This window comes from Manis javanica, chromosome 5 (assembly GCF_040802235.1).
Source record: "Manis javanica isolate MJ-LG chromosome 5, MJ_LKY, whole genome shotgun sequence".
In the NCBI taxonomy this organism is placed as follows: Eukaryota; Metazoa; Chordata; class Mammalia; order Pholidota; family Manidae; genus Manis; species Manis javanica.
The window spans coordinates 21003065-21029798 of record NC_133160.1 but is presented as its reverse complement, the minus strand read 5'-3'; the positions used below and the strand labels follow the sequence as shown (position 1 = coordinate 21029798).

The 26734-nt window shown below is 47.5% G+C and overlaps 1 protein-coding gene across 20 annotated transcripts in view; it reads left to right on the top strand.

Annotated features, from left to right (window-relative positions):
- EPB41L1 (erythrocyte membrane protein band 4.1 like 1) overlaps window positions 1-26734 on the top strand; it is a 156007-nt gene that overhangs the window by 71107 nt on the left and 58166 nt on the right. The window contains exon 1 of one of the 20 annotated variants that reach the window (XM_037012732.2): window positions 11834-12086. The exons of the other annotated variants lie outside the window; for them this stretch is intronic. The gene's annotated coding sequence lies outside the window, so the exon portion shown is untranslated. Of the gene's footprint in view, window positions 1-11833; window positions 12087-26734 lie in introns of those variants that run through there. 20 annotated transcript variants of the gene reach the window in all.

The window sequence follows — 26734 nt, the reverse complement described above, 5'->3', positions numbered from 1 at the left end:
CGGTTACAGCAGTTGTCGGGCAGCTCCTCTCCCTCCCGGCGGGCTCCCTTATATTCAGTCACCCAACCAATCCGGGACAGTATCATGCGTGACCTTTAAGCGGATAGGTGTCACGCGCCACTCTAAGCGGGCAACACGAGCTGTGCACGGGTACGAGATGCAGGGCTAGAGGCCCCAGATAGGCTTTTGTGGGGTTCTGGGCAAGGAATGGTGGTGTGGCAACTGTGAGCTCATCTGAGAGGAGGGGCTCTGTGGAATACGGCTCCTTAGAACAGGGCCCCAGGATAACCTGTTCAGTTCTCCTATTTAACTCCTTATATATCAAAGTCAGACCTGTGATTGAATCCTGACTAGCTTATGTGACCTCTGGCAAGTATGCTGCTATACTTGCCGGGCCTCAGTTTCCTCATCTGTACAATGGGAATAACAGTGCCTGCCTCAGAAGCCATTGTAAGGGTGAAGTGAACTGTCTTAAATAAAGCACTCTATGAAACGGAAGACCAAGTATAGTGAAGGTTCATTACCACCCTTATCTTTATTATAATAACGATCATTTCCCTTTCTGTGAACTGACACTGTCTCCAGGATTGGACTCTCCATTTCAATGAGATTCACGGGCAGGGAGCCCTGGAGGAGGGGACTACGACTGAGGGGGACAGCAAAGTCCAAAGCCGGAGGGAGACTTGATAGGAGTGATGGCTCAAGGGATGGAGGCTCTAGTGAGATTCCAGAAAGGGCTTTGAGTGGTTCAGGCCAAAAGCTGTGAGGTGAGGGTAATGGGCTTTTCTTACATAGATAATATATGTTCACACATGTGCACACATACATACCAACAAATCGGCAATGGAGTAAAACAAAACCCAAACAAGCCCAAGAGAAATGATAACATTGTCATAAATCAACCTCTGGGAACATTATTTTTTGTATATTTCCTTTCAGCTTTTTTCTATGCATGCACACAGACATATTTTGGAAATTACATGCTGTTTGCACCTGATTTTTTAAAATTCTGTGTTGTTATGAACATTATTACATAGAGTCGTATAAATTCACTCTATACTTTAACAGCTGCATAATATTTCAGGATATGTATGTATCACTATTTATATAATGTAGCCTTTATTTTTGGATATTAATTTCAATCTTCCACTTCATTCTGGTAAGACGAGACTTGTATATAACAGGCAAATGTGCTTAAAGCTACATTTCTGTGCATATCCATGGTTCTCACAGGATAAATTCATAGAAGAGGAATGTCTGGGTTGAAAGGTAGGTACACTTTTAAGGCTTATGTACTTTCCCAGAGCGTCCTCCAGAAAGATGAAACCAGTTGCTAGCTACATTGATACTGTCCAGCACTGATTTGCTTGGTGCTCACTGCCTTAACCAGACTGCAGTGTGTGGGGGTGGAGGACTCGATGGACAGGGGAAGGGGAGAGGCATCAGTAGCCATCCAAAGTGTCGCGACCCTTCAGGGACCGACGCGACACGCCCAAGGTCTTGATTCTTCTCCAGGCTTTATTGTCTAATCTCTCGTGGCGGTTACAGCAGTTGTCGGGCAGCTCCTCTCCCTCCCGGCGGGCTCCCTTATATTCAGTCACCCAACCAATCCGGGACAGTATCATGCGTGACCTTTAAGCGGATAGGTGTCACGCGCCACTCTAAGCGGGCAGCACGAGCTGTGCACGGGTACGGAAGTCTGCTGGGCCAGTCCCCAACAGGGAAGAGGGGAAAGGGTGGTGAGCAGGTGTCCAGCTAGAGTGGGGCTCAGCCTTGGCCGTAGGCCGGGCCCCCACACAAAGGACTTTGGAAGAGAGAGGCCCCTGGGTGGGCTGGTGGGCTGGTCTGGGCTATTGGTTGGGTTGGCTGTGCTGGCTCAGGCTGGGCAGTCTTGCCCCTGGTGCGATCATGGGCTCTGCCTGGTATGATCAGCGTGGTCACCAATCCAAGACATTCAGTCTAGAAGCTTGTGCAGCCTCTCTGGCCATGCTGACACACATGTACATTCATATAGTAGGTCGTAAATTGTCAGTGCTGGTGCTGGCAGCAGTAGCTCTGACGGAGTGGAACTGCTCTCACCTGCACTGTTATTTGGCCTCCACAAGTAGCTCTTGCCTCTTCCCAGTGACCGTTCCATCAAGTGTCTGGAGGTGCAGTTCCTTGGCTGTGGCTATGCAAGGGAGGGCATGCACATGGGTATATGTGTGGGTGTGGGTGTTGAGGGTGGGGGCTGGCATCTGGGGATGTCTTTAGTGGGTGGCATCTGAGGGATTTGGGGTGGGGGAATGAGAGGCAGGCAAGGCTTCTCTTTTACCTTCAATTGGCTGGGGACAATCTGTTTACTCTTTGGGAAGTGGCAGAGGCAGCTGGTGGGGGCAGGGTTATCTCTCAGGTCTGTGTGCTCACTCCTGCTGAAAGCGGGCAGCAGGAAGGGGAGAAGACTGCAGAGCAATGCAATAGGGTTGGGGACAGGCTCTGGGAGGGATGTGTAGCATTTAGCTGATCAACACTTGAATCCTACAAAAGCCCATTTCAAATCTCATCTTGTTAGTGGAATTTTTTAACATAGTATTCCTTTAATTAGATATGAATACTTATCATGGAGGATTAAAGACCACCTAGCCAAGGTCTTTTAACCAAGTCTCCATGGTCCAAAGGGTGATCAGTGTATGGGCTTTATGAGGTCTCTTTGTCTCTGAAATTATAATAAGGTTGTGTATGTGCATAATGTGTGTGTATCTGGATGTGTGCTCATGTGCATTTTTTCTGGGGAGCAGCTCTATAGTTTTCATCGCATTGTCAGAGGAAACCATGACCCATAAAAGATTAAGAACCACGCTAGTCCAACCCCCTCACATTATAGATGAGGAAATTGAATCCAGAGAGGCAAGTGACTGCCGAAGATCTCACAGTCAAGATCAGAATCAGGTTCCTTGGCACTATCCTCCCCTGGCTGGTTCCCTGAATCAGGATCCAGCTACCTTCATAGGCAGAACTCAGGTACCATTTCCAATGCCTTTTTGGCTGGCATGGATCCAGCTGAACAGGCTTGAGGCTTTCAATGGCAGTGGACAGCTGGGCACTCACTGCCGGACATTCTTATTCCCAGTTGGTCTTATAGGGCACCTCCTGACTTTCTTCCTTATAGGGCATCTTAGCTCAAGACATTAAATCTGCCTCTTATGTCTTGACATTTTCCCCTGGTGGGAATGCCCACTTGACACAGGAAGTGCCCTTGCCTTCTGGGAGAGGAGCTGATACTCCAGGCCTGGAGAAAAGAAAATGGTGCTATGGGGAATGGGCCTAGAAATATTATGTGATGGACAGGCAGAAGGTCATAGTTAATGATGAGAGACAGATGTTCGTATGTTATAGGTGGTAGGAATTCAACTTTGTACAATAAGAGTTTAGGTGAAATGGCCCATGAAGATGAAAAATTATAGCTAACATTCACTGAGCACTTGCTACTTTCCAGGTACCCTTATAAGAAAAGTTCATGTATTAACTGCTTTAATTCTTATAATAATCATCTAGGGTTATTGTAAGGAAACTGAGGCACAAAGAGATTCAGCACAGCTAGTGAATGGCTGAGCCTGGATACAAAGCCAGGTCTTCTGACTCCAGAGTGTAGAGTCAAGAACTAGTGTTGGCTCCTAGCCTCTATGCTGGTGGATCTCAAGGTTAGTGTGCATCAGAATCAAAAGAGGGCTGATCAAAGTACAGGTTGCTGCTCTGAACCCCAGTTTCTGATTCACTAGGACTGGGATGGGGTCTAAGGATTTGTATACGAAGAAGTTCCTGGGTGTTGCTATTATTCCAGGGACCACACTTTCAGAACCATTGCTTTCTGCTTTCGAAGCTTAGTGATAGGAAGAGACAAACAGGTTAATTATCTCACCTGGATTATTGCAACGCTCCCCACACTGCCCCCCCATCCAGGCCTTCCTAATTCTTCAGTCACTTACTCTTCACCAGGGATAAATAAATCTTCCTAAAGCCCAGCTCCAATCACATCACACCTCTGCTCAGTCTCCTGGATTCTCTGGCATGTGTACAGCACAGCGCTGTCCAGTAGAACTCTATGCAATGATGGAAATGGTCTTTCCAGCCCTAGCCTCAGCCCTTTGCATCCCTGGCTCTGGACCATTCAAGGCCAGTTTCCGGAGTCTCCCCTGTACTTCCCAATCCTGTGCCTTGTTTTATGCTGTCTCCTCCGTGTAGACTGTTCTTCTCCCCTGCCTTTCATACTTAACCCACTGCTACTTCTCCTTTGACATTTGTTTGTTGACATTTTTTCCCCTGTAGTATTTTTCTCCTCTGAACTCCCAAAATATTTTACCCTTTTATTACTACCTTTAGTACTTTTTGCCTTCTATTGCAGTTGGCTGGTGTCAGTGTTTTCTTTCTTTCCCTAAACTGTGAGCTTTTGGAAAGCATGACTGTGTTTTCCAGGGGGCCATTGCTTCCTAGCACAGGTTCCCCAGGCACACAGAGGAACTCACTAAATATCACAAGCCTTTGCCCTGGTGCTTTGGGGAAACAGAGTTGGATAACGTGCCCTTCTAGTCCTCAAGCTGCTCACAGGCTCTCAGGAGAATCTGATTCATGCTCAGAGAACCATTGAAGCCAATGGTTATTTTGGGCAGGAAGATAAAAGCCACAGAGAGCCCAGTTGGTGAGGGGAGTCCGGCAGGAGCTGCCTCAGCAGAAGGCTGTGTTTATACACACAGACGGCCTCTCTGCCCAGCCTGGCCTGGTACGAGAGGTGGGAACATCCAGACATCACTGCCTGGCTGCCTTGTGAAGTTGGAGATTAACCAGTGATACAGCGGCTGGTCTAGCCGTCTGGTCCTTGCAAATGGATGGCTGAGGAGAAGGTTGCAAAGACTGCAGAGCAGTGCCAGCTTCTAGAAGTAGAATGTTGGCTGAGTGGCACCTGGGCTGGGAATGTGAGTACAAGGAAATGTTTATGGTCTGAGCAATGGACAGCAGGTGAAATTCTGCTGGCCTGGCTTGGGGGTTTGTGAGGTCTTGAGAACAGCCCTGGTTGAAATGGAAAGAGTTGAAAAGAAAAAAACAGCTTTCTAGCTTTGGACTCTAATACTGAGAGTATTTCATGGAAAACCTCTAGCATATATTCATCTCTGGGACAAATTTTTTTAAAATAGAACTTTACTGAAGTTGTAAATGTAGAAAAGTACACAGATCTTAAAGTTTACACATAGTATGTAACTATCCCCCAAACCAGAACTAAAACATGGCCAGCATCTCCACAGTGACTTTGTGTTAAACCAAATATATGCAGGCTTACTGATGGAAAAACACAGGCTCTGGAGTCAGGCATGCCTGGGATTGAGTCCTGCCCTCCCTCCCCACCCAGCCCACTAGCAGTATGACCTTGGATTGTGACTTAATTTCTCTGAGGTTCAATTTCCTTACCTGTTAAATCAAGGTGGATATATAACCTCTGCCTTAAAGGGCAGTAAGAGATTAGAAACAAAATGTACGCAAATTGTTAGGCACAGTGCCATCACGTAGTGGGGACTCAGATGCTCTCTGTGATGATGTTGATTGATGGTGCCCCTGCAGTGTCTTCTGACACATGGCACCACAGACATATTTTCACTTTTCTGCCGTTATTGCCTCTCCCTCTCCCAACCTCTGTACAGTGATCTCCAAGCCCCTCTGACTGAAAGGAATCTGTGATGCTGTGATGATGCAAACCTCAGCCGACACCTCGGGCACCCAGTGGGAGGCTAGGTAGACAGTGGAAACATGGCCAGATCTTTTGTGTTCAGGCCCCGGGAATGTGGCTCCCAGACCTCCTAGGGGCAGGCTGATTTCCCAGGGCAGCCAGAGCCTCGGGATCCATTAAGAAATGTAGTTAAGGTAGAGTTGGGGTCCCCAGAGCACAACCTCAGGAGTGTCCTAGCATCCTGATGAACTCTTGTTCCTTGGACTCTGCAGGTATAATGAGCTGGGTCCTCACAGGGGGTAGGTTGAAAAGTGACCTCTGCCTTCAAGCTCACAGTTTAAGACCCTTGGTAACTTCACACAACCAGGGCTGGAGGCAGAATGCAGGAGGGAAAGGAAAGGTTATCAGGTTCTTTCTAGCTGGGGGGAGTTGTTGAAAAGAGGAGGGGATCAGGAAGAACTTCCTGGAGGCTGCCTTGAAAAACGACCATGGGAAAAGGAAAGAGAGTCTCCCAGGCAGAGGAATGAATGTGTGTAAAAGCAGAGAGGTAGGGCCCACTGGGTTGCTATGCCCCAGGGGCCCAGATATTCCCCATTCAGTTTGGCAGAGGCTGAGCATGAGGCTAAAGAGCTAGGTGTGACCAGGCTGTGAAAGGTCTGTAGAGTCAGGCCAAGGTGGTTGATTTGCTTTATCAGAGAAGGGGGGCCCCTGAAGTGCCCTCCATTGAAGGAGGAGAGCAGGACCAGCTCTTTGAGATTTGCTCAGTGGAGAGCAGAGTGTGCATATTCGTCTAGACCTCACTGTTTTTGGCAAAAGATGGCGGCCAAATGTCCAAGCCACTGGAGTGGGCTGTGAGAACATCTGGGGTGCCCCGACCCATGCAGGGGCCTGGCTGTTGGTGTAGAAGGGGTGGGGAAAGGCAAGCAAGGTTCCCACCTTTGCCAAACTGCAGTCTTGTTGGAGCGGCCTGAGAGCCTCATGGCAACTGACCCCTGATTCAGAGGTGGAGGGAACAGCTGTGTGGCCCTGCAGGCTAGAGGAGGGACGGGCTGGGTGGAACATGGGTGGAGGAGACAGGGAGGGTGAAGTTCCTGGAAAGGAGGCAACTTTTAGAGGCTTTGAAGAGACAAAAGTACCACGGGGCATGTTACTCTATGCATTATTCCTTCATGTCATCCTGCCAGGAGGTGGCACCTGGGGCCCTGAGAGGTTAAGGCCTTGTCCAAAGTCATGCAGCTCCTGTACTAAATAATGAATATGTCCCGCCGCCTCCCCAGAAGTAGCTGTTGCCCTCACACTCCTCAACAGCACCATACTAGATACAGAGAAGCTGTGCTGTATGACCCACTGTGCAGCTCATTATCATTCCATGCTAAAATATGACCTAAGGCAGGAGTGTGTGTTCTCAGGGCTGGAATGGAAGGTTCCAGGGGAGGCTGGGGTCCCTGAGGACTGCAGTGCTTCGGGAGGCTTCCCGGAGGAGAGGAGGCAGGGGCAGCTGGATAGGAGGCCTTTGCCAGGTGGGTGTTGCTGCCTGTCCACCCTGCCTGCTGCCTACACCCAGGCACAGCTACCCTGCAGTGGCTTCCAGAGAGTGCCAGTCATCAGTGAGAACAGCCTTGTTAGTCAGAACTTCCCAGGCCTGCGCATCCTTCCGCTCTGGAAAGTTTGGCTCTGGTAGCTTCCTCCGGAGGCTGGCCCAGCTCTCAGCTGCCTGGGCCTGCAGCTCAGCCCATCCAGGCCTTGCTGCCCTCTGGGGCCAAAGCCAGATGCCCTGGGGCTGTCTTGCCCTGGAATGGCCTCCTCCCCAAGACCTTGCATTTAACCCAGCTCAGTTTAGGCATCTCCTTCTCCAGGGAGCCTTTTCTGAGCCCCATGGGCTGGCTTAAACAAATTTGTGCTGACCCAAAGGAAACATACTATGAGCCACATAATGTGAACCACGTATATTATTTAAAATTTCCTAGCAGCCACATTAAAAAAAAGCAAAAAGAAATCGATGAAATTATTGTAATGATAATATTTTATTTAACTCAATACATCCAAAATTATTTCAGTACAAAAATTTTTATTTTGTGTATTAAATCTTTAAAATCCAGTGTGAACTTTACTCTTTGTAAGTCTGGGGAAAGGAAATCCCGGGGCAAAATAACTCTAAAAACTGAAATCAGTCAAAGGGAGAAAAAAAGTTTAAAACCCGTTTATTGCTTACAAACTGCAGTCCAGACCCTTCTCTCTTTCCTGCTCCAGCAGAAGCAAACTGACCCTCCCCCTCACCTCTCAGGTACCCATAAGCTCTCAGTTGCCCAGGTAATTACCCATTGATAGGGAGATGAACTTCCCTTCACCCCTGAGGAATGATGCAAATCCACTAAAGCCATACTTCACTCCACCCTTGATCTCCCGTTGATACGCATATGTACTGAAGCCAGGTGAGATATTCTGGATAAATTACAATTTTACCCATACTCTTACAGCACTGCTCAGTTTGCTTAAGCCTTATTTCAGGTGCTTCGTAGCCACATGTAACTAGTGGCTACCACAGTGGTCAACACAGTTCTAGAGGCAGGGAGAAAAGCATAAGGGTTGAAGTGGCATCCTGGCCCTGCCATTTATTAGCAGAGTGACTTTGGGAAGTTGTTCACCCTCTCTGAGCCTTAGTTACTTCAGCTATGAATGGAGTTAATTTTGATGTTGGAGAATTGTTGTAGGGATTTAATAAATGAGTTTCTGTCTAGTGCCAGGCACAGAATAAATGTTCAGAAGATGGTGGTGATTCATCTTACAGTACCCCTGAGATAGTGGTTTATGAGCCACACTGGACTGATTGTGAATTCAGGGACAGAGGCTACTGCATTCTTCTCACCTTCCCCAGTGCTCAGCGCCTGGCACAGTGTGACCATGAATGAAATATTAAATACTTGGGCTAGGAATGCTCACCACCGCACCCTGCCCACCCAGGAAGGAATCAAGGATCCCTGGTATCTGGGAGTTTTAGGACTACTGACTACTTGGGGTAATCTTGGCAAGTCACTGCTTTTGCTCAGGTCTTTGGTTTCCTCAGCCAAAAGATAAAAGGGGGGTAGGAGGGACCCTGCCTGAAGTGTTTGGTTTAGTCTCTGCCCCACCAGTGGCCTTGGCATCTGTGTGCTTTGGCTTCCCAGCCAGTGGAGCAAATCGCTTTCTGGTGGCTTTCCTGCATCCTGGCACTTTTACATCATCAAGTTCCCTCCAGTTAAAACTTAAGAGAAAACAATTTCTTCTACTTCCTAGGCAGATAAGAGAGGGGACGATGGGTCCTGTCCCTTTTCTTATGCCGGCATTTGCTGACCTCCCATCACAGAAGCCAAGTAACAGAAGTAGGGCAGAAGAAAGTTCTCGCATTTTATAGGTGACAAAACAGAGCCTCAGAGAGGTCAAATAATCTGCCCAAGTAACACAGGAAGAAGTCAGGGTGGAAAGCAGAAGTTAGAACTAAGGGAACTGAAGACCGTCTTTGCTCTCTGGCTTCTCTCCCTCCACCTGGGCTCCTAGCATTTCTCCATGGTTGCTTTCTTCATGAGATGTGCCCCCGGGTTGGGTCCTGTCCCAGTGCCTCAGTTTCCCTGCCTGGGGAATGAAGGCATCCAAATAACTGGAGTAGTAATGTCAGCTGATGCCTGGAAGGGACTGTGTGTTCAGAGAGTTCCTCCAGCCCGGACTTACCTGGGTAAAGTACCAAGTGTCTGGTGCAGAGAGCCAGTGTTACTGTGACCTTGGACAGGCCACTCATCACTCTGGGCCTCAGCCTGCTTGTTTATAAAATGGGGGATGATATTATCTCACCAGATGTGAAGATCACACATTAAAGTACTTTGCAGACTGGAAAGTGATAGTAGAATTGTTAGTCAGTAATAATAAGAGAAATAAATAATGGTAGCAGTAGAAGTGTCCCAGTGTTCTGTGTGGTTCCACTGACCTGGAGGGAGCTGGGCCCTTTGGGTATAAATCCAGAATGATGTCTGGGAACGTCCTGCCTGGGTCGGTGGAATGTAGCCAGGATTCTTCTGGGAAAGTGAGAGTCTGCATCTAGCTGAGGAGGGTGGGAAAGTGGCTGTGCCCCAGGGGATGGGAGGAGACAAAAGGGGAGGGCTCCTGCCTGGGGGAAGGAAGGGAGGGGAGAAGGATCTAGGGAAGGAGAGTTGAACTAGGAATGGAGGGCTTTGACCATGCAGCTCAGTGAGAATCAGTTTGAAATAAAAATCCTGGAAAGAAAGAATCTTTGTGCGTTAAGATACGCATAACAAACAATAAGTTCATCTGGTGTAACTGCTAGGTTTTACTGATCCTTCGCTCATTCATTTGAATAAATACATAGTGAACTGAACTCAAACCTTGGCAAAGTGACTTGCCCAAGGCCGTGCCCTGAGGGCCTGGGAAGTTCCTGGGAGGAACTGAATTTGGGAGGCTGGGGATTGAAAAGTCCCAAGGCAAGGAGGACATCTTTAAGGAAGTCTGCCCAGCAGGACTCTGGTCCTTCTGTGAATTAGCTGTGTGCTGATCTGTCAGTCTTGCCAGCTGGGACTGAAGGAAGAGCACGTTCACTAGGACTGGGAGGGGCTGGCTTCCTTTGGCTCTCTGGCCATTGCTGAGCCTAGTGGGCAGCAGGGAGCATGAGGGACTGGAAGCTGTGTCTTGGGAACATCTGGTAAAGGAATTCATTGTGTTTAAGTTGGAGAAGAGAAGGCGTGATGTATGGGCGGTGAGAAGGGGTACAGTTCTCTAAGGGATGTTGTTCTGTGGAGGCCCTGAGTTTGGTACTAGGACCTAGGGTGGAGCATGATGGAGCAGGCACCTTGGGAGTGAGGAGTGGAGGGAGGGAGTTGCCTGTCTCTGGGGTGTGGGAGTTGAGATGGATACTGGTGACAGTGACATTGAGGGACGGACCCATTGGTGAGGCTGACCCTGGGAAACTGCAGCGTGGGGTAATGTATGGCTCAGCTCACAACCAGGCTACCTCCCAGTTTGGGCCTCGGTGGTTTCCAGTGCAGTAGATTCAATGGGGCCTAGAACAGTGGCTGGCACATGATAGGTACTCAGGAATTATTTGAAGAATGAAAGAATAGATGTGGATACAGGGGGTGAGGGAGGTTAAGGAGTAGGGGTCATGTGGACTGCAAATGTGAACTCATGGGCTGAAATCTTAGGCAGTTATATAGAAGATCATCCATCTTCTCCAGACCTTCTCCATAAGCTAGGACCCATAGAAATAGTATGGCCAACCCGTTCTTTCATTGTTCATAAACTGAGACCCAGAGTGGGAGAGCAGCTTGCTCAAAGGTACTAGCCAAGCCAGTGGACTGGAACCCAGGCCCTGCCATTTGATGCCCTGGCTTGTTGACTAAGCGAGGTGGAGGTGCAACTTTTTGAGTTAATGCTGCTGGAAGGGAGGAACAGGGCTTCGTTTGGTTTTGAGCCATGACCTCAGTGCCGTAGATCCTTCGGCCACCCTCCACCACCTTCCTAGAGCCTGGGTGCTCACACACATGCAGAACAGAAACACATCTGTGACGGGTGCAGTCCCCACTGTTACACGTAGGGTCATTGTCACTGAGGCACATATGGACAGATGCACACATACACACAGGATCCCAGGGGACATTTGCACGGCCCACCTCGCTGATGTGGGAGGAGCCCTGAGGCCCAAGGAGATTCTGCCCTGCTGTACTGCTGGGGAGGCAAGGTCATCCAGGCTCCGTGGGCTGGGAGGCGCGCTGAGGCCGAGTCACCCTTTCTGTGTCAGGGGTCCTACCCACTTCTTATCTCCTAGCCCCTCGCTCTGTCCTGCCGAGCCCTAAGAGGGGATGGCCCAGCGAGGAGAGCCAAGGCCGGCCAGGGCCGGGGTGGGGGCAGCAGGAGCCCGAGAGCCGGCTCCTGATGCACGGTCCCGCAGTGGTCCGGGACTGCGGGTGAGGCAGCGCCGGGCCGGAGGTGGCCTGGGAGCCTGAGAGGGAGAAAGGGAGAGGGAGACAGGCCGAGAGGAGGCGGAGGCAGAGGCTGGGGCAGGGCTGTCGCGAGGGAGCGGGCAGGCGCGCGGGGGCCGCCCCTGGGCTGGGCGCGGAGGCCGGGCGGGGGCGGGGGCGGGGGCGGGGGCTGGCCGTGCGTCGGGCGCCAGGCCCGGGGCTGTGGGCACGGTGCCCAGCCCCCGGCGCACGCCGAGCCGCCGCTGCCGCCGCCGCCGCCGCTGCTGCAGTCGGCATCCATCAGCGGGCGGGGGTGTCGCGGAACAGGCTGCTCCGCAGAGCCCGCCGCGGCCCGCGCGCCTGCCCCGCCCCGCGGCCTATCGGCCCGGCCGCAGGAGACGAGGGGCGCCCCCGCCCAGCCTGCCCGAGATGGGGACCCCCAGACCCAGGTAGGCACGTGGTGGGGGATCAAGTGGCACGGGGGCCCTGGGGGCTGGGTACGTGTAGGCCCAGCCTCCAGCCTGGGGGAGGACTGGAGGCCAGACCCAGAAGAACTGAGTTTGCAGGCTGTTGCCCCCCTGGCCAGTATCCCGGAGGTCCTTGCTCTTCCTGCCTACCACCCGGGTCTGCAGTCTCCCCAAGGCCTGAGAGGGGTGGGCAGGCATTGGTCTGGCTGTAGGGATGAGCAGTTGCTGGGTGCTGGGCTCCCCCAACTGGCCCACTCTGTTCTCCATGACAGACCCCTGATGCTTCCGTGGAAACTGCGGAGAGCTCTCCAGATCTCTCCACCCAGGCGTCAGATGCTGAAGGACAGTCCCAGGAGGCTGGGATGGCTGCGGGGACTCCTACCCTCACCCTCACCCTCACCCTCGGTTACAGACCTTTACCTACTCTGGGCTCACTTCCCATCCTACAACCCTTCCAAGTCTCCCAAAGCTGGGGGGATGGACCTTAGCCCTAGGACCTCTGTGGTTCAGGCCTGGCCTTGTACTGGCCAGAAGCTGCCCCAGCTGGTTAGAGGGAGAGGACTTGCAGGCCCCAGTTATGTCTGGCATCTTCACACTTAGGGACATCTGAGGGCTCAAGAAGCTGTGGTCTTGGGGACAAGCATGGGGGGCCGCGTGACTGCATCCTCCAGGGTACTTACCAGGTGCTGAGGCTACTTCCTGGCAGAGTGTGGCCTAGGGTGGTCTAGGGGTGTGTGGAGGGGCTGGAGCAGGACTAGGAAGGAGTTCTGAGGATATTGGTCTCCTTCTTGGCTGCCAGCCGTGGTCCTTCCCTTTCCCCCAGGAGATCTGAGAATGTATTTGGGCTGTGGGGTGGGGTGGGAGGGAGACAGTATCATGAGCTCCTGCCTTTACTTTTGGATCTGTATATCACCTCTTCTGCACCCAAAGGTGGGAGTGTAAGAGGGCTGGATTTAGGACCTCTCCAGGGCCATGGGGGTGGCCAGCTGCTGCATCTCTCCTCCACCTCCCAGCATCAGGAGTCTTCCAGAATCAGCAGCAGTTGAACCAGGTTGAGAGCTGGGGATGGGAATGGTGCACTCAGAAGCTCCTAGAAGACTTCTGCTGTCTGTCCCGGGCAAGGGTGTGGAGAATAGAGGTGGCTGTGTGCCCGCCTGCCTACCCATTCCTCCAGATGGAGCCTGCAGCAGAGGCAGCCTGTGCCAGCCTCCTCTCTGAGCCACTGTGGCCCAGGGAGGCTCTGCCAGCTCCATGCAGGGATGAAGATGGCTTCTGCTGGCCAGCCTGAGGTCATGCCTGCCTAGGGGCCCCATGCAGAGTATATGTGTTGTGCAGAGCACGGACCCTTGAGGGGCTCCAAAAGGCAGTCCTGGAGATCAGTGCAAGAGGCACTACTCCTGTTAAAATCCTTCCCGGGCCACATGGCAGTTCCCGAGGCCCAGCTCTGTGAGCTCCATGGAGGGCTGCTTCTACAGAACCTTCGTGAGAACAATGCTCCATCCTTTAGTCTTCACTCAGTAAATATTGAAAGGTTGAGTGAGGCCTAGAGAAAAAGAATGACTTGTCCAAGGTCACACAGCACCTGAGTGGAGAGCCAACACTAATGGACCTAAGTCTTCTATCTCTCGGCTTAGGATCCTTGTAGCCCAAATGCTTGCTTCCCTGTTGCTGTGGCTGTCCCACAGGACTCTGACAAGGGCTGGGCATTATAGCCTGGAGCCTGAGAATCCTTAGGAGGGGCTTACATTGGCTTCCTAGTCCTTGCCTCCAGAAGATGAGGAGGAAAGGCCAGGCTGTCTCACAGATAGTGGGCCAGGGCTGAGGCAATGGGCAGCTGGTAGACCTGGACCTTCTTGGGAGTATACACAGCCAAGAAGATGCTGGATGCCCAGGGATGTTAGGGTCCTGAGCCTCTTGGGGGCAGTAGAGAGGGTCGGCTGACTAGACCAGCTGAGGCAGGGAGTACCTCTGTGTTAGCTCCAGCGTGGGCTTCTCCATGGGCCTCTCCCTTTTCATTAAAAGGGGATACTCTCTATCTGGAGTAGTGCAGTCAGAAAGATGGCATTTTTGGGGCACTTACTGTATGCCCGGTAGTGCAGTGATACATACTTTGCATTATCTCCCAGCGGCCCCATTAGGTAGGTGCTGTTATTATCTGGTTTTTTTTTTACGGATGAGAAACACGCTCAGAGAGGTCGTGTCACCTGGCTTGTGTCACCATAGCTGGAAAGTGTGGAGCTGTGTGAGTCCAGAGCCCCGCTCTGCCATGACATTATACCTGGGGCAGTGTCTGGGAATACCAGGCTGGTGTCTGGCAGAGCTGGACACTTGAAGCCCAGGGCTGTCCAGTCTGTACATTGGGTCTGGTGAGGCAAGGGTGGTTCTGTGTCTCAAGTGCTCTTGTGGTCCCACGGGGGGAAGGGCAGGGAGGTATTGACGGAAAGCCCTGAGAGAGAGGTTGGCCTTGGCCTTCTGCTTCCTGGCCAGCAACTCCAACTCTCTGCTTCCCATTGGCTACCATGGAAGACTGGCAGTCCCTGACACTTGCTCCTGCCACATTTGATAGATCCCAAATGATCAAAAAACAATGGTGGGAATGCAAGGCCACTGCTGGGACTGTAAAGAGGGGACCTGAGCTTGGGAAGGCGAGTGGGGTGGCAGAAGGCTGGAACTGTTTCCTTGGTGGGTGGGAGGCTTGTGAATGGGAATGGTAATAGCCAACATTTATTGAGCACTTACTACACTCCAGGTGCTGTTTAAGGGCTTATCTGTACAACTCATGCAATTAACAAGACCTGGTGAGGTAGGAATTTGTCTTCCCATTTTACAGACTGAGGGAACTGAGATTTAGTGAGGGACAGGGAGTTACTCAAGGTCACATAAGGTAGGTCGTGGGGGAGCCAGGATTCAAATGCAGGCAGTGTGGATTGGAGCCGTGTTCCTGATTGCCATGCTTTATAGTAGAGATGCAGCCCACAGTTTTTTCTCAGAGGTTGTACTTAAGTTTTGTTCACTTTGAAAAATATTCCCTGAGTACCTCTTGCAGGCCCTATGTGGCTTCTGAGGAAGATCCTTCTTAAGAAACTCACAGTCTAGCCAGGAGAAGTACAGGTATGACAGAAGGAAGGTAAAGAGTGAGCTGTTGCATATGCTAAGCTTGGATTCCTATTTTGTTGATAAGGGAGGACTTCAAGGAGATTAAGGCCTTTGCTCCAGGTACCAAAGGCCAAGTGGAATTTTGATAGTTATGGGGGAGGGTACCCACTCCCCCAGGTCAGAGGAGAAGGTAAAAGAGATACCTTTGAAGAAGAGCAGGTTGTCTGTTGTGCATGGAGCAGGTGGTACAAGGGACTGGGGACACAGGGAGGTGACTCAGAGCTCTGTTCGGGTCTTTGGCAAAGCTCTGGAATTCACCAGACCTAAGCTTTAGTCACAGCTCTGCTGTGTCCTAGTCACATGCCCTCAGGCACATCACTTAGCTGTTCTGAGCCTCAGTTTCCTCAACTGTAAAATGTGGATAAACACACCTATCTCATAGAGACCATGTTATGATTGTTACATAAAGGATCTAGCAAAGTGCTGGCACATCACAGATTCAGTAAACATTACTTCTCTCCCCTTCAGTCTCTCTCAAATGTCAGGCTAAGGTGTTTCCACTTGACAGGAGCCTGAGGCTCTGGGAACCTTTGCATGTGTTTGGTCTGCATGCGCCACACATGGGTCATGACAGAACTGTTTGGGAAGGTCCCTTTGGCAACTATAGGAAACACAAGGAGGGGCGGACTGTGGCCTTGTAAATGAGACATCAGCCATGTGGCCCTGGAGGATTGGGAGCAAGGAAGGTGAAAATGCACTATGATGTCCCATTGGGTGGTGGGTGGCTCAGCTGGTTGGGGGAGTTGGCAGCTAGGGGCGGGGAAGGCTGTAGGAGCCAGGAATTCTGGTGGAGACCTCGTGAGTCTAAGATAAAGGCCTTGTCTCCCTTCAGTCCTTTGGGAGGTTGTGCAGCATCTTCTTTGTGCATCTGGGTTTTTTTTCTTTTGAATAACTTCCTTTGGATGAATCCCCATCAGAGCTTACTGGATAATAGCTGCAAATTGGGACCAAGTGCTCCACAATAGCAAGATGATTGAGAGCATTTTCGAACATCCAGTGGATAAAATAATACGCAGCCGTGAACAGCTACAGAAATACTTATCCTTACAGCGTGTGAAGCTGTACACTTGTGAAGCTCCTCTGCATCTTTCATTTCATTTCATTTCATTTCATTTCATTGCATTGCATTTCATTTCATTTCATGTCCCTGTGCTGTGACCAAGGTGGGGCCGGGAGTAGATCCTTGCAGTGCAGGAAGAAATTCAGGCCAAGTTCTAATCTCCTTAGGGCAAGTTTCATGTTTTATTCATTGTTGTATCCTCAGCATGTAGCTCAGTGATTTGCAGATGCTTGTCTTGTAAAATAATTGGTGAGTGAATAAAGCAGAGGGGAAGTGACTTGTCCAAGGCCACATAAGTAGGAAGACCCAGCATCTGGCCTCATCCCTACTTGCCTCATTCTTCTTACCTCTGGGTATCTGTGAGGGAAGTGGGATGGCAAGGTTCCCAGTAAGGGGTTGGATGCACACAAACCAGGGCTTAAGTCTAGTTTCTGTCCCTATTAGCTGCCAGGGCTTGGCGAATTAATCTTTTTAAGCCTCGGTTTCCACATCTGTAATATGGATGGTCTGTACCATGGTAGCTAGTACATAGTAAGTGTTAGTCTGTGATGATGCTGATGATACAATAATATGGAAACATTTCTCATGTAATTAATGTTAAATGGAAAAACCCCCATAATATTATGAGCACTCTGAGTAAAGTGGTGTGAAACTAGGTATGACCATAGATACAGATCAGAAGAGAACAGACAGAAATGGAGATACTTCAGGCACTAGGGGAGGTACAGTAAATAAGACTGACCAAAACAAATCTTTTAATATTGCATTTACTTATTTCTTTAGTTTTGTCTATAAAAGAAATATGTGAAATATCCTACTAATTCAGAAATATGTTCTCTCCTTGGCTCCCCAGCCAAAATCCTTCTCTCCAGAACCAGCCAATGTTAACAGTGTGGTGTATGTCCTTCCAGGGTATTTTCAATGCTTTCATAAGCATACAAACCAGAATGGGACCATCCTTTGCATTATTGTTTTACAACTTGCATTTTTTCATTTAACTATACATCAGTACTGTTTTCCATGTCAGTATACAGAAAATCTATCTCAGAAAATTTTCACACTAGATGTGTAATACTTTTGTAATTCTTTTTTTTTTTTTTTTTTTTTTTTTTTTTCAGATAAAAGAATAATTTTTTTTTTTTTTTTGAGAGGGCATCTCTCATATTTATTGATCAAATGGTTGTTAACAACAATAAAATTCAGTATAGGGGGGTCAATGCTCAATGTACAATCATTAATCCATCTCAAGCCTAATTCTCGTCAGTCTCCAATCTTCTGAAGCATAACGAACAAGTTCTTACATGGTGAACGAATTCTTACAGAGTGAATAAATTCTTACATGGTGAACAGTACAAGGGCAGTCATCACAGAAACTTTCGGTTTTGATCATGCAATATGACCTATAAACCATCAGGTCAAATATGAATATTCATTTGATTTTTGTACTTGATTTATATGTTGATCCCACATTTCTCCTATTATTATTATTATTTTTATTTTTAATAAAATGCTGAAGTGGTAGGTAGATGCAAGATAAAGGTAGAAAACATAGTTTAGTGCTGTAAGAAGGCAAATGTAGATGATCAGATGATCAGGTGTGTGCCTATGGACTAAGTATTAATCCAGGCTAGACAAGGGCAGCAAGACATCCACGGATGCAGAAGATTTCTCTCAAAGCAGGGGGGGTGAGGTTCTGAGCCTCACCTCTGTTGACCCCCAAATTCTCACCTGATGGCCCCCCTGCGACTGTGCCTGTCTTAGGTTGTTCCTCCCTTGAGGAATCTTACCCGTCTCTGGCTAACCAGTCATCTTCCGGGGCCATACAGGGAAATGTAAAGTTGGTAAGTGAGAGAGAAGCCATATTGTTTGCAAAGGTTAGCTTTTTACTTCTTTGCAGATTTATGCCCTGTGGCTTCTATGCCCAGCACTTGTCTCGAGGTATCTTTACCACCTGGAGGAATTATGATACTCGGTAAATTCGATATGAGGCACGAATTCTATTTAAAGTTTGTAATTAGGAAGGAAGAAGAAAAGCTATAGATGTAGCATATGAAGGAAACTTGGGAGGATTGATTATTTCTTTGACATATCTTCTTGTATAGTACCTTAAGTATGTATAGGTTTTAAACTACTAACTAATTTGCACACACATATTGACATAATAGGAATACGGTGACATAAACAAAGCAAATCTATAATTACCAGCCATCTCCAGTGAAGCCAAGAAAACCATTTAGGCACCCTAGGCATTTGTGAAAATTTATCTATGATATGATGGATATTTTCCAACTGTACTTGAACCATCAGACAAATTAAAGCAGCCCATTTCTGGGATCTGTTCACATCCCATATGTTCTTTTAACCATAGATAGTCTATAGTCATGAGATTTTGGGGTGCTACAACTTGCACCCCTCCCAACTCCTGGTTGAGTTCCAACAGTACAGATCCAGTCAAATTCGTTGTCTCACTGTATGCACATGCCAGCCTAGACATCTCCCTCCTCCTTCTTATGGCAAGTCCAGGAGACGGTGGGCTGGATGCAGCCACAACCGCAGCATCGTCCAGATCCCTGTGGAGGCTTTTTGATGATCATCCCCCGGCACGAGTCCTCCAGAGAGTGCTGATGCCGGAAGCTCCTCCTCATATCGTATCTTAGTTCATTTTCTGGGTATCCAAGCTAGGCCTTGATCTTCTGCCTAGAAACAAACAGACCCTTTGCCCACACTTTGACATGCCCTCTATACCACTGTGCAGAACTCATTGGAGGTCAGCACACAGTAACTGCTTTTTTTTTTTTTTTTTTTTTTTAATTAAGAGAAAGGAATATTATCAGAAAAGAGTACCTCCATAGCTGATCATCTGACACCCTTTAAGTGATCAACATTAAGGATATTTAAAGCATGCGTTGATCTTTGATTTACCAATAGTTTTATCCTGTTAAGGAGTAATCCCCCTTTTCTTTCTTTCTTTCTTTTTTTTTTTTTTTTTTTAAATTTTTAATCTACACTTACCTGAAGAATACTATGTTTACTATGCTCTCCCCTATATCAGGTCCCCCCTAACAACCACATTACGGTTACTGTCCATCAGCTTAGCAAAATGTTGTAGAGTCACTACTTGTCCTCTCTGTGTTGTGCAGCCCACCCTCCCCTTTCTCCCTCCCCCCCATGCATGCTAATCTTAATACCCCCCTTCTTCTTCCCCCCCCTTATCCCTCCCTGCCCACCCATCCTCCCCAGTTCCTTTCCCTTTGGTACCTGTTAGTCCATTTTTGGGTTCTGTAATTCTGCTGCTGTTTTGTTCCTTCAGTTTTTCCTTTGTTCCTATACTCCTCAGATGAGTGAAATCATTTGGTATTTCTCTTTCTCCGCTTGGCTTATTTCACTGAGCATAATACTCTCCAGCTCCATCCATGTTGCTGCAAATGGTTGGATTTTTCCACTTCTTATGGCTGAGTAGTATTCCATTGTGTATATGTACCACATCTTCTTTATCCATTCATCTACAGATGGACATTTAGGTTGCTTCCAATTCTTGGCTATTGTAAATAGTGCTGCGATAAACATAGGAGTGCATCTGTCTTTCTCAAACTTGATTGCTGCGTTCTTAGGGTAAATTCCTAGGAGTGGAATTCCGGGGTCAAATGGTAGGTCTGTTTTGAGCATTTTGATGCACCTCCATACTGCTTTCCACAATGGTTGAACTAATTTACATTCCCACCAGCAGTGTAGGAGGGTTCCCCTTTCTCCACAGCCTCGCCAACATTTGTTGTTGTTTGTCTTTTGGATGGCAGCTATCCTTACTGGTGTGAGGTGATACCTCATTGTAGTTTTAATTTGCATTTCTCTGATAATTAGCGATGTGGAGCATCTTTTCATGTGTCTCTTGGCCATCTGTATTTCTTTTTTGGAGAACTGTCTGTTCAGTTCCTCTGCCCATTTTTTAATTGGGTTATTTGTTTTTTGTTTGTTGAGGCGTGTGAGCTCTTTATATATTCTGGACGTCAAGCCTTTATCAGATCTGTCATTTTCAAATATATTCTCCCATACTGTAGGGTTCCTTTTTGTTCTATTGATGGTGTCTTTCGCTGTACAGAAGCTTTTCAGCTTAATGTAGTCCCACTTGCTCATTTTTGCTGTTGTTTTCCTTGCCCGGGGAGATATGTTCAAGAAGAGATCACTCATGTTTATGTCTAAGAGGTTTTTGCCTATGTTTTTTTCCAAGAGTTTAATGGTTTCGTGACTTACATTCAGGTCTTTGATCCATTTTGAGTTTACCTTTGTATATGGGGTTAGACAATGGTCCAGTTTCATTCTCCTACATGTAGCTGTCCAGTTTTGCCAGCACCATCTGTTGAAGAGACTGTCATTTTGCCATTGTATGTCCATGGCTCCTTTATCAAATATTAATTGACCATATATGTTTGGGTTAATTTCTGGGGTCTCTAATCTGTTCCACTGGTCTGTGGCTCTGTTCTTGTGCCAGTACCAAATTGTCTTGATTACTATGGCTTTGTAGTAGAGCTTGAAGTTGGGGAGTGAGATCCCCCCTACTTTATTCTTCTTTTTCAGGATTGCTTTGGCTATTCGGGGTCTTTGGTGTTTCCATATGAATTTTTGAATTATTTGTTCCAATTCATTGAAGAATGTTGCTGGTAATTTGAGAGGGATTGCATCAAATTTGTATATTGCTTTCGGCAGGATGGCCATTTTGACGATATTAATTCTTCCTAGCCATGAGCATGGGATGAGTTTCCATTTATTAGTGTCCCCTTTAATTTCTCTTAAGAGTGACTTGTAGTTTTCAGAGTATAAGTCTTTCACTTCCTTGGTTAGGTTTATTCCTAGGTATTTTATTCTTTTTGATGCAATGGTGAATGGAATTGTTTTCCTGATTTCTCTTTCTATTGATTCGTTGTTAGTGTATAGGAAAGCTACAGATTTCTGTGTGTTGATTTTGTATCCTGCAACTTTGCTGTATTCCGATATCAGTTCTAGTAGTTTTGGAGTGGAGTCTTTAGGGTTTTTTATGTACAGTATCATATCATCTGCAAATAGTGACAGTTTAACTTCTTCTTTACCAATCTGGATTCCTTGTATTTCTTTGTTTTGTCTGATTGCCGTGGCTAGGACCTCCAGTACTATGTTAAATAACAGTGGGGAGAGTGGGCATCCCTGTCTGGTTCCCGATCTCAGTGGAAATGCTTTCAGCTTCTCGCTGTTCAGTATAATGCTGGCTGTGGGTTTATCATATATGGCCTTTATTATGTTGAGGTACTTGCCCTCTATTCCCATTTTGCTGAGAGTTTTTATCATGAATGGATGTTGAATTTTGTCAAATGCTTTTTCAGCATCTATGGAGATGATCATGTGGTTTTTGTCTTTCTTTTTGTTGATGTGGTGGATGATGTTGATGGATTTTCGAATGTTGTACCATCCTTGCATCCCTGGGATGAACCCCACTTGGTCATGGTGTATGATCCTTTTGATATACTGTTGAATTCTGTTTGCTAATATTTTATTGAGTATTTTTGCATCTACGTTCATCAGGGATATTGGTCTGTAATTTTCTTTTTTGGTGGGGTCTTTGCCTGGTTTTGGTATTAGGGTGATGTTGGCTTCATAGAATGAGTTTGGGAGTATTCCCTCTTCTTCTATTTTGTGGAACACTTTAAGGAGAATGGGTATTATGTCTTCTCTGTGTGTCTGATAAAATTCCGAGGTAAATCCGTCCGGCCCCGGGGTTTTGTTCTTGGGTAGTTTTTTGATTACTGTTTCAATTTCTTTGCTTGTAATTGGTTTGTTTAACTTTTGTGTTTCTTCCTTGGTCAGTCTTGGGAGGTTGTATTTTTCTAGGAAGTTGTCCATTTCTTCTAGGTTTTCCAGCTTGTTGGCATATAGGTTTTCATAGTAGTCTTTAATAATTCTTTGTATTTCTGTGGAGTCTGTCGTGATTTTTCCATTCTCATTTCTGATTATGTTGATTTGTGTTGACTCTCTTTTTCTCTTAATAAGTTGGGCTAGAGGCTTATCTATTTTGTTTATTTTCTCAAAGAACCAGCTCTTGGTTTCGTTGATTTTTGCTATTGTTTTATTCTTCTCAATTTTGTTTATTTCTTCTCTGATCTTTATTATGTCCCTCCTTCTGCTGACTTTAGGCCTCATTTGTTCTTCTTTTTCCAGTTTTAATAATTGTGATGTTAGACTATTCATTTGGGATTGTTCTTCCTTCTTCAAGTGTGCCTGGATTGCTATATACTTTCCTCTTAAGACTGCTTTCGCTGCATCCCACAGACGTTGGGGCTTAGTGTTGTTGTTGTCATTTGTTTCTATATATTCCTTGATCTCTATTTTGATTTGTTCATTGATCCATTGATTATTTAGTAGCATGTTGTTAAGCCTCCATGTGTTTGTGAGCCTTTTTGTTTTCTTTGTAGAATTTATTTCTACTTTCATACCTTTGTGGTCTGAAAAATTGGTTGGTAGAATTTCAATATTGTGGAATTTACTGAGGCTCTTTTTGTGAGCTAGTATGTGGTCTATTCTGGAGAATGTTCCATGTGCACTTGAGAAGAATGTATATCCTGTTGCTTTTGGATGTAAAGTTCTATAGATGTCTATTAGGTCCATCTGTTCTAGTGTGTTGTTCAGTGCCTGTGTGTCTTTACTTATTTTCTGCCCGGTGGATCTATCCTTTGGGGTGAGTGGTGTGTTGAAGTCTCCTACAATGAATGCATTGCAGTCTATTTCCCTCTTTAGTTCTGTTAGTATTTGCTTCACATATGCTGGTGCTCCTGTATTGGGTGCATATATATTTAGAATGGTTATATCCTCTTGTTGGACTAAGCCCTTTATCATTATGTAGTGGCCTTCTTTATCTCTTGTTACTTTCTTTGTTTTGAAGTCTATTTTGTCTGATATTAGTACTGCAACCCCTGCTTTCTTCTCACTGTTGTTTGCCTGAAATATGTTTTTCCATCCCTTGACTTTTAGTCTATGCTTATCTTTGGGTTTAAGGTGAGTTTCTTGTAAGCAGCATATAGATGGGTCTTGCTTTTTTATCCATTCTATTACTCTATGTCTTTTGATTGGTGCATTAAGTCCATTTACATTTAGGGTGACTATTGAAAGATATGTACTTATTGCCATTGCAGGCTTTAGATTCGTGGTTACCAAAGGTTCAAGGTTAGCTTCTTTAGTATCTTACTGCCTAACTTAGCTCGCTTATTGAGCTGTTATATACACTGTCTGGAGAGTCTTTTCTTCTCTCCCTTCTTATTCCTCCTCCTCCCTTCTTCATATGTTGTGTGTTTTGTTCTGTGCTCTTTTTAGGGGTGCTCCCATCTAGAGCAGTCCCTGTAGGATGCCCTGTAGAGGTGGTTTGTGGGAAGCAAATTCCCTCAGCTTTTGCTTATCTGGGAATTGTTTGATCCCACCATCATATTTAAATGATAGTCGTGCTGGATACAGTATCCTTGGTTCAAGGCCCTTCTGTTTCATTGCATTAAGTATATCATGCCATTCTCTTCTGGCCTGTAGGGTTTCTGTTGAGAAGTCTGATGTTAGCCTGATTGGTTTTCCTTTATAGGTGACCTTTTTCTCTCTAGCTGCCTTTAAAACTCTTTCCTTGTCCTTGATCCTTGCCATTTTAATTATTATGTGTCTTGGTGTTGTCCTCCTTGGATCCTTTCTGTTGGGGGTTCTGTATAATTCCATGGTCTGTTCGATTATTTCCTCCCCCAGTTTGGGGAAGTTTTCAGCAATTATTTCTTCAAAGACACTTTCTATCCCTTTTCCTCTTTCTTCCTCTTCTGGTATCCCTATAATACGAATGTTTTTCCTTTTGTATTGGTCACATATTTCTCTTAGTGTTGTTTCATTCCTGGAGATCCTTTTATCTCTCTCTATGTCAGCTTCTATACGTTCCTGTTCTCTGGCTTCTATTCCTTCAATGGCCTCTTGCATCTTATCCATTCTGCTTATAAATCCTTCCAGGGATTGTTTCACTTCTGTGATCTCTTTCCTGACATCTGTGATCTCCTTCCGGACTTCATCCCACTGCTCTTGCATTTTTCTCTGCATCTCATCCCACTGCTCTTGCATTTTTCTCTGCATCTCATCCCATTGCTCTTGCATTTTTTTCTGCATCTCTGTCAGCATGTTCATGATTTTTATTTTGAATTCTTTTTCAGGAGGACTAGTTAGGTCTGTCTCCTTCTCAGGTGTTGTCTCTGTGATCTTTGTCTGCCTGTAGTTTTGCCTTTTCATGGTGATAGAGATAGTCTGCAGAGCTGGTACAAGTGACCGCTGGAAGAGCTTCCCTTCTTGTTGGTTTGTAGCCTTTTCCTGGGAGAATAGCGACCTCTAGTGGCTTGTGCTGGGCAGCTGTGCGCAGACAGGGCTTCTGCTTCCTGCCCAGTTGCTTTGGGGTTTATCTCCACTGTTACTGTGGGCTTGGCCTGGCTGGGGCTGTTCCTCCAAAATGGTGGAGCCCCGTTAGAGGGGGAGCAGCCAGGAGACTATTTATCTCCGTAAGGGGCCTCTGTGCTCCCTGCTGCCCAGGGGGTTAGAGTGCCCAGAGATCCCCAGATTCCCTGCTTCTGGTCTAAGTGACCTGTCCTGCCCCTTTAAGATTTCCAAAAAGCACTCTCCAAACCAAAACAACAACAGCAACAATGAGAGAGGGAACAGAAAGGAAAAAAAAAAGAAAAAACACGCGATTTTTTTTTTTTTTTTTCCTCAGGTGCCGGTCCCAGGCACCCGCTCACTGGTCCTGCTGCCCTGTCTCCCTAGCACCAGGGTCCCTGTCCTTTCAAGGCTTCCAAAAAGCACCCACCCACCGGTCCCGCAGGGAAGGAACGCTCAATATTCTTGGTCCTCAGGCACTGGTCCCACGCACCCGCTCACCAGTCCTGCCGCCCTGCCTCCCTAGCACCGGGGTCCCTGTCCCTTCAAGGCTTCCAAAAAGCACTTGGCAAAATGAGAGAAAAAAAAAGGGGAAAAACGCGCGATTTCTTCCGTCCTCAGGTGCTGGTCTCAGGCACCCACCCACCTGTCCCACAGGGAAAAATGCGGGATATTCTTTGTCCTCAGGTGCCGGTCCCAGGCACCCGCTCACCAGTCCCGCCGCCCTGCCTCCCTAGCACCGGGGTCCCTGTCCCTTTTAGGCTTCCAAAAAGCACTCGCAGAAAAGAGAAAAAAAAAAGGGGAAAGACGCGCGATTTCCTCTGTCCTCAAGTGCCGGTCTCAGGCACCCGCCCACCGGTCCCGCAGGGAAAAACGGGGGATATTCTTTGTCCTCAGGCGCCGGTCCCAGCCACCCGATCACCAGTCCCGCCACCGTGCCTCCCTAGCACTGGGGTCCCCGTCCCTTCAAGGCTTCCAAAAAGCGCTTGCCAAAAAGAGAAAAAAAAAAAAAGGGGAAAAACGCGCGACCTCCTCCGTCCTCAGGCACTGGTCTCAGGCACCCGCCCCCAGGTCTCGCAGGGAGAAACGCGGGATATTCTTTGTCCTCCGGCGCCGTTCCCAGGCACCTCCTCACCAGTCCCGCCACCCTGCCTCCCCAGCAACGGGGGCCCGTCCCTCTAAGGCTTCCAAAAAGCGCTCGCCAAAAAAAAAAAAACTGCTCCGGTTTCTCTCCACCCGCCGGGAGCCGGGGGGAGGGGCGCTCGGGTCCCGCCGGGCTGGGGCTTGTATCTTACCCCCTTCACAAGGCGCTGGGTTCTTGCAGGTGTGGATGTGGTCTGGATGTTGTCCTGTGTCCTGTGGTCTCTATTTTAGGAAGATTTTTCTTTGTTATATTTTCATAGCTCTATGTGTTTTTGGGAGGAGATTTCCACTGCTCTACTCACGCCGCCATCTTGGCTCCCGCCCTGTAATTCATTTTTTAATGGGTAAATTCTAGCTAATTTGGCCAGTGCCTCTTGATGGACATTGAAAGTTGTTTCCAATTGTACTCTATTCTAAAAAATGCTGACAGTAAACTCTAAGAGTGCTTAAACAATGAAAGAAAACCAAGTGTGAGAGGGTCAGAAGCTGCCAGACTTGAGAGTTGCTAGGAAGTGTTTTCAACCTGCTCCTCTCACCTCTTTTCCTCCCTTCTCAGTGGGGCCCAAGGGGGCAGAGACACTGAGGGCTGACCTGCTCAGAGGAGCCCCTGTCTCTGTCACCCTCAAAGGGTGGAGGTGTCCCAGGGAATGCGCTTATTTCACCCACCCAGTATGGAGATCACCTGTGAAGTTTTTACATTCCTTTTGAATGCTGTAAGCTGCTGCCTGGGCTATGCTGCTACTTACACCCCTGGACGTCCTTGGACGAGTTCTTGACTTTCTCCAAACCTCAGTTCTTCCATCTGTATGGTGGTGATGGCCTTACTGATGAAAGCCATTGCTGTCATTTTGAGTATCCACTATAT